This window comes from Hordeum vulgare, chromosome 7H (genome assembly GCF_904849725.1).
Source record: "Hordeum vulgare subsp. vulgare chromosome 7H, MorexV3_pseudomolecules_assembly, whole genome shotgun sequence".
NCBI lineage: Eukaryota > Viridiplantae > Streptophyta > Magnoliopsida > Poales > Poaceae > Hordeum > Hordeum vulgare.
In genome coordinates, this window is record NC_058524.1 from 517,871,512 (window position 1) to 517,879,806 (window position 8,295).

The following is an 8,295-nucleotide window of genomic DNA, read 5'->3' on the forward strand; positions in this document are numbered from 1 at the left end:
GTGAATGTTCAGATCCATTAGATTCAAAACAATAGTTTGCTATTGACGTGGAAACAATAATAATTCAAGCAAACTAACAAGGTAATCATGAACTTTCAAAATAACAAGGCCAAAAGAAAGTTATCCCTACAAAAGCATATAGTCTGGCTATGCTCTATCATCATTGCACAACGAATTTAAATCATACACAACCCCGGTATTGGCCAAGTAATTGTTTCACACATTTACTTTCTCAAACCTTTTCAACTCTCACGCAATACATGAGCGTGAGCCATGGTTATAACACTGTAGATGGTGTGGAGTGTGGTGGAGGTTGCAAGACAAAAAGGAGAAGATAGTCACATTAACTAGGCATATCAATGAGCTATGGAGATGCTCATCAATAGATATCAATGTGAATGAGTAGGGATTTCCATACAAATGATGCACTAGAGCTACGAGTATGTAAAAGCTCTTAAAGAAAACTAGTGGGTGTGCATCCAACTTGCTTGCTCACGAAGACCTAAGGCAATTTTGAGGAAGCCTATCATTGGAATATACAAGCCAAGTTATATAATGAAAATTTCCCACTAGCTATATGGTGGTGACAAAACGAGAGACTCTCAATCATGAAGATCATGGTGCTTAATATGCACAAGTGTGGAAAAAGTGGTAGCATTGTCCCTTCTCTCTTTTTCTCTCATTTTTTTATTTGGTGGGCTCTTTGGCCTCTTTTTTTTTGGTGGGCTTCTTTGGCCTCTTTTATTTCCTCACATGGGACAAAGCTCCATTAGTAATGATCATCACACTTTCAACTCAAAACTTAGAGCAACTATGACTCTATATGGAATGCCTTCGGTAGTGTACCGTGGCAAAGATCTAGCATGGCATAGACATCAATGGAAACATCATGCTAGCTATCTTACGATCATGCAATGGCAATGTAGACGTGGTGGCACATGTCATGGTGGTAGTTGCATGGCAATATATCTCGGAATGACTTTGAAAAAGCCATAGTAGGTAGGTATGGTGGCTGTTTTGAGGGAGGCTAATGGTGAGTTTTGTGCACCGGTGAAAGTTGCACGACACTAGGAAGATAGTGATGGTGGAAGGTGAAAGTGCATATAAACCATGGACTCAACATTAGTCATTTAGAACTCATATACTTGTTGCAAAAGTTTTATTAGTAATCAAAACAAAGCATTCAACGCATACTCCTAGGGGAAGGGTTGGTAGGTATAAACCATCGCGCGATCCCGACCGCCACGCAAAGGATGACAATCAATATACTAATCATGCTCAGATTTCATCACATAGCGGTTCACCATACGTGCATGCTACGGGAATCACTAACTTCAACACAAGTATTTCTAGATCCACAACACCTTACTAACATGACTTCAATATTACCATAACCACAACTCAAAACTAATTGAGATGAATCAAACTTCTCTAACTATTCAATGCACATGAAGGTGGAAGTTTTCGTATCCCTTTGGATAACTACCCCTTTTGAGACTACTTTCAAAGCATAGATCAACTACCAAGCCATGCACCGTTCTTCTCTAAAAGATATAAGTGAAGCATGTAGAGCAAAAGTATCTAGCTCAAAAGATATAAGTGAAGCACATGTGAGCTGAATTGTCTACCAAAAGATATAAGTGAAGCTCGACAAAATCATGGTGAGTGCATGTCTCTCTCTCTAGGTGTGCAGCAAGGATGATTGTGACACAACAAAAATAAAAGACTCCTACGATACAAGACGCTCCAAGCAAAAACACATAACATGTGGTGAATAAAAATATAGCCCAAAGTAACGTTACCGATGGATTGAAGACGAGAGAGGGGATGACGCATCCCCAAGCTTAGGATTTTACGGCATCCTTGAATCTCTTGGGGTGCCTTGGGCATCCCCAAGCTTGAGCTCTTGCCACTCTTTATCTCTTTGTCCATAAGAACTTCACACAAAACTTGAAAACTTCACAACACGAAACTTAAACAAAAACTCGTGATAACATTAGTATGAGAAAGCAAACCACCACTTCCTTAGGTACTATAGCAAACTTAAATTCTACTTATGCTGATGTTGGGTTACTATATTTTCAATCTTCCATGGCTAATACCCCCCGATACTATCCATAGTTTCATCAAAATAAGCAACCAACACAACAAAAACAAAATCTGTTAACAGCAGACCAGTCTGTAGCAATCTGTATATTTCATATACCTCTGGTACTCCAGAAATTCTTAAAAATTACGACAGTCTGAAGAATTTGCGTAGCAATTAGCATAAAAAAGAATCAACTCAAAAGCTCTTACATAAAAAAATGAAAATTCTTTTCGTGAGCAGAAAGTTTCTGTCTTTTCCAGCATGACCAAACGATCATTCCCAAGACTAATCATATCGGTTTTGCTTGGCACAAACGCAAAAAAGAAACACAAAAAACACAATCATAGAAGAATTATGAAAGTGTGGAAAACACAAAACAGAAAGAAAAAGGATAGATTCGTTGGGTTGCCTCCCAACAAGCGCTATTGTTTAACGCCCTTAGCTAGGCATTCAATGATGCTCTCACAAAAGACAAGAATTGAAGCACAATGAGAGCATCCTAAGGCATGTGAAAACCACATCTAAATCTAACATACTTCCTATGCATAGGCATTTTATAGGAAAACAAATTATCAAGACAACCAATAGCTGCCATATGCAAGGAAGAAGAAAGAGACAATAGCAATCTCAACATAACGAGAGGTAATTTGGTAACATGAAAGTTTCTACCACAATATTTTCCTCTCTCATAGAAATTACATGTGGGATCATATTCAAATTCAACAATATAGCTATCCCATAGGATATTCTTTTCATGATCCACATGTATGCAAAGTTGACGCTCTTCAAAAATAGTGGGATTATCATCAACTAAAGTCATGACTTCTCCAAACCCACTTTCAATATTATTGCAAATATCATATTCATCATGAGGTTTGAACAAATTTTCAAGATCATAAGAAAGATCATCACCCCAATCATGATTATTGCAACAAGTAGTGGACATAGCAAAACTAGCATCCCCAAGCTTAGGGTTTTGCATATCTTTAGCATGATTGTCACTAATAGAATTTATAGTGAAACCATTGCAATCATGCTTTTCATTCAAGGAGCCCTCACGAATCACTTCATAAGTTTCTTCATCACAATTTTCAGATTTACGCAACTCAAGCAAAACTCCATAAAGATAGTCAAGTGCACTCAACTCACTAGCAATTCGTTCCACATAAGTGGGTCTCTTAAAGAGATTAGCAAGTGGATGAAGATCCATATCACTAGATTTTCAGCAAGCGAAGATGCAAGCATATTGAGGGCACATGGCACACAAGCGAACAGAAAGCAAGCGAGAGAAAAGGGTGAACGAAAAAGGCAAACGAAAAGGCAAAGGAGAAAGGCAAATGAAAACGGCAAATGTGAAGTGGGGGAGAGGAAAATGAGAGGCATCTGGCAAAAAAAGTAAATGCAAGAGATGAGTTTGTGAGACCTACTTGGATAGATCTTGATCTCTCCTTCCCGGGCAACAGCGCCAGAAATAGGCGTGTTGGCGTGAGATTATTCTTGTCTTGATCTTCCTCGGCAAGCGATCCTCTTCCCCGGCAATGGCGCGAGAAATAGGCGTGTTGACGGGAGATTATTCTTCTCTTGATCTTCCTCGACAAGCGATCCTCCTTCCCGGCAAAGGCGCCAGAAATACTTCTGCTACTGCAACAAAAGACCTTCCAATGGCGCCAGAAATAGGAGTGTTGCTTGGTACTCCCGCGCCAGAAATTCTTCTGCTGCGGCTACGCCTTAAGGGACTTCCTAGGCAAGTATGCAAAGGATTTCCCCCGTGGCCTTGGAGCCTTGCGTTGGTGTTCCCTCGAAGCGGAAAGGGTGATGTAGCGTAGCGATGGTAAGTATTTCCCTCAGTTTGAGAACCAAGGTATCGAACCAGTGGAGGAGTATCACAAGAGCCTGCACAAACACAAAAAGCTTGCTCCCAACGCTATGAAGGGGTTGTCAATCCCTTATAGATTGTTTGCCAAGTGAGAACTGAAAGCAACAAAGTAACAAAGCAAAGTAAAAGCGGAGGTGTAAACGATGGATGTGAATAGACCCGGGGGCCGTAGTGTTTACTAGTGGCTTCTCTCATGAAAGCAAGTAGGCGGTGGGTGAACAAATTACTGTCGAGCAATTGATAGAACCGCGCAAAGTCGTGACGATATCTATGGCAATGATTATATCTATAGGCATCACGTCCAAAACAAGTAGACCGATACTTTCTGCATCTACTACTATTACTCCACACGTCGACCGCTATCCAGCATGCATCTAGTGTATTAAGTCCAAAAGAGCAGAGTAACACCTTAAGCAAGATGACATGATGTAGACGGACAATCTCATATCAACGACAGAGCCCATCTTGTTACCCTTGATGGCAACTACTTAATGTGTTCCTTGCTACCCCTACTGTCACTCGGAAAGGTCACCACATGGTAGAATCCAAAACCAAGCACTTCTCCCATTGCAAGAATCATAGATCTAGTTGGCCAAAAAAAACCCAAGACTCGGAGAGACTTACAAGGATATCAAATCATACATATAAGAAATCAACAAAGACTCAAATATATATCATAGATAATCTGATCACAAATCCACAACTCATCGGATCTCGACAAACACACCGCCAAAGAAGATTACATTGGATAGATCTCCATGAAGATCATGGAGAACTTTGTATTGAAGATCCAAGAGAGAGAAGAAGCCATCTAGCTACTAACTACGGACCCGTAGGTCTGAAGTGACCTACTCACGAGTCATTGGAGGGGCGATGATGATGATGAAGAAGCCCTCCAACTTCAAAGTCCCCTCCGGCAGGGCGCCAGGAAGGGTCTCCAGATGAGATCTCGCGGAAACAGAAGCTTGCGGCGGCGGAAAAGTATTTTCGAGGCTCCCCTGATTTTTTGTTGAATTTTTGGGAATATATAGGCCAAGGATCTAGGTCAGGGGGCGGCCAGGAAGGCCACAAGCCCTGACACCGCCGCCTCCCCCTGGTGGCGGAGTGGGAGCTTGTGGGCTCCCTGGAGCCCACCTGGCTTGGCCCATAGGCCCCCTGACCTTCTTCCGTTCAGGAAAAAATAATTTCGGGTTTTTTATTCCGTTTGGACTCCGTTCCAAAATCAGATCTGAAAAGAGTCAAAAACACACAAAAAACAGGAACTGACACTTGGCACTGAATGAATAAGTTAGTCCCAAAAAAAGATATAAAAGGTACATAAAACATCCAAAGATGACAAGATAACAGCGTGAAACCATCAAAAATTGTAGATACGGTTGAGACGTATCATTCTCTCAGCTTCATCCTTGACCATTCGACGTGGCTGCAGGAAGCTCCGCTGGACACGAATGCGCTGCCCGCCCGCGGGGTGACGCATTTCTGTGCAACTTCACTTGGAGTCCTTCTCCGACAGTCGTCAGTCTTGTACCGTTCGGTGCCCCTTCACTCTGTTGTACGCCGTTGCAAACGCTCCGGGCGCTTACGGCTCCAGCGGTGGATCAAGCACACCGTGGCTCTTGAAGCAATGGCTGGGCAGGTGGGCACACTAGATTACGATGAGCCCACCCTCAACTTGGTCCGGTCCTCATGAGACGGCTCCTCTGACGAGTCTGAGTGCGAGGGCAGCGAGCCAGCTGCTGAAATTCTGATGGCCGGCACGACTGGAGCTTCTCCCGGGTTCTCCACGGGAAATCCCCGCGGATGGGACAAAGACGGCCACCACGACAACACCGATGACATCTATGTTCCCCAACCGCTCACTTGGGAGCAGCGAGAGGAACTCAGGCAGAGGAATGAGCATGCTCTGCTCACCCCTATTACCAGGACCACCCTGGAAGAGATAGCTTTGACGGTCGTGCATCAGGCCACTGTGGCCGAGCGCGAGCGGATCGATTAGCTCCAGAAATCATTCGACCGTCGAGCGGCTCGGGAGCAACCCAACTGCAGCCAACACCGCAAGCGATTGTTCTCGAACGACCGCCCGTGTAGCTGCCATGTGATGCACACCCCGCTACACAACTTGGCCAGAGCCACTCGAATCACTGATTCCATTCATTCGTCTGATTTCGCTGCTGCGGAAGGCATTCAACGGATCCATACGCTCTTGAAAAGTGCTTTGGAGCATAATTCCGCGGTGTCGTAGTCGCACAATCGCATTCACAGCAGGCCCATCCTTGCATTCAGAGTGTAGTCGACACATAGTTCGCTTGCACGATGGAGGCATCGTCGCTCCCCCATCCAAGGGACCAATACAGAGATCGGAGGCGTGAGGACCGCCATCACAGTCGGGAAACCCCTCTGAGGGATGGTTCATATGGACATCGATCTTACGGCAACAAGTAGCCTTACGAAGATGACTTGATGCATAGCCTCATTCGATGCAGAGACTGCGGGGAAGAAGACTTTCGAGCGGCCCAACGCAATGCTAGATCCATCATCGCCCAAGGAGTGGTTGACAGGGCTAGGGCAAGCAGAGAACGGTCCAGTGGACGTGGCACATCCGGCCTCGAGTGTTTCAACAGATACTTTTGGGAGGCTGAGTTACCCTCCAACTACAGGGTAGCAACGGGAAACAACAAGTTCAACGGCTAGTAAAAGCGGGAGACTTGCCTCAAAGATTATCAAGTGGTCGTCTATATCGGCGGCGACAACGATTTCTAACAAGGAAGCACTTGCCCCTCATGCTGGAGGGGTCGGCAAGGGCGTGGCTGAATCAACTGCCCCGGTAGTATTTACAACTAGGAAGACCTGGCTTGAGTGTTCGTCAAGACGTTCGAGGAAACTTCCAAGCGCCCGGGTAGATTGACCGAGCTGCAGCATTATATGTAGAGGAGCAACGAGACTCTCCGTGAGTACATCCAACGTTGGACCATGCTGCATAACAGTGTGGAAAATGTGACGAAGCATCAGGCCATATGTGCCTTCAAGGCAGGCTTCAATACCGTGAACTCATTCTGAAGTCCGGCCGGACTAATGTTCTGTCCCTCATTCGGGAAATGAAAATCGTTAGCCGGTACACCAATGGCAATGAGGAAGACCACCTCCTTAGCGATAAGGGTTGTACCAGCGAAGCCCCTAACTCAGGAGGCAACGCAGGAAAGAAACAGAAGCGGAAAGTCGAATCCGCCGGCAAAGCGGAGGCTGCAGCCATTCCCGGGAAAAGCAAGAGCAAGCCAGAACAGAAGAAGAAGAAAGACTAGGCTGCTAAGAAGAAAGGCGAGCCCAAGGGCGACATATTGGACCATTCCTGGCACGTTCATAACAAGAGGGACAAAGATGGCAACCCCATTTACCCGAGTCAGTCCACTCAGGACTGTCGTCTGCTTAAGCGGGAGATACGAGGAGAGCCCTCTGAGGGCAAGGACGATGACGATGCAGAGGGGGGTGATGCTTCTGAGTACCCCAACAACGAAAAGGTCCTCATGATCTTCGCAGAAGTTGAGAGCAAGGCCCGACTGAAAGTCATCAACCAAGAGGTCAACATGGGAGTTTCGACTATGACAAAGTATTTGGATTGGGATAAGAAGCCCATCATGTTTGACCATTCTGATCACCCAACCCACGTACCGACCCCAGGGCGGCAAGCGTTGGTCGTCGATCCAGCTGTGAACGGAGTTCGACTGCACAGAGTCCTCATGGATGGTGATAGCAGGCCCCACATCATCTATGCTGACATGCTAAATGCGATGTACATCCCTCTTTCCCAACTGAACAAGAGCAACATGCAATTTCACAGGGTCATCCCCGGGAAGAAAGCAAAGTCACTTGGACATTTCCTCAATGTCGTTTTTGGCGGTAAGAAGAATTACCGGAAGGAACGTCTGACCTTCGAGGTGGTCGACTTTTGGAGTGAATACCATGCCATCCAGGGTAGGCCCGCTTATGCATGTTTCATGGCCAGACCATGTTATGTGTATCTTAAGCTTAAGATGCCAGGTTTGAAAGGCGTTATCACAGTCATAGTATATCGGTAGGTCGCTGAATAGTGCCTCCAGAAGGTCTCTAAGATTGCCGATGAGCAGATAGCTGTCGCCGAGCTCGAAGAGTACATGAAGATGGTGGATGCCACAGAACTGCTCAGGTCAAAGAAGCCAACTATAGAGTCTTCTTTTCAGTCGGCCTACGAGACGAAGCAAGTCCACATCCATCCATTGAATACGAATGCGGCAGCGACGAACATCTCCACATCACTCAGTGAGAAGTAGGAAGGCGATCTCATCCATTTCCTCCG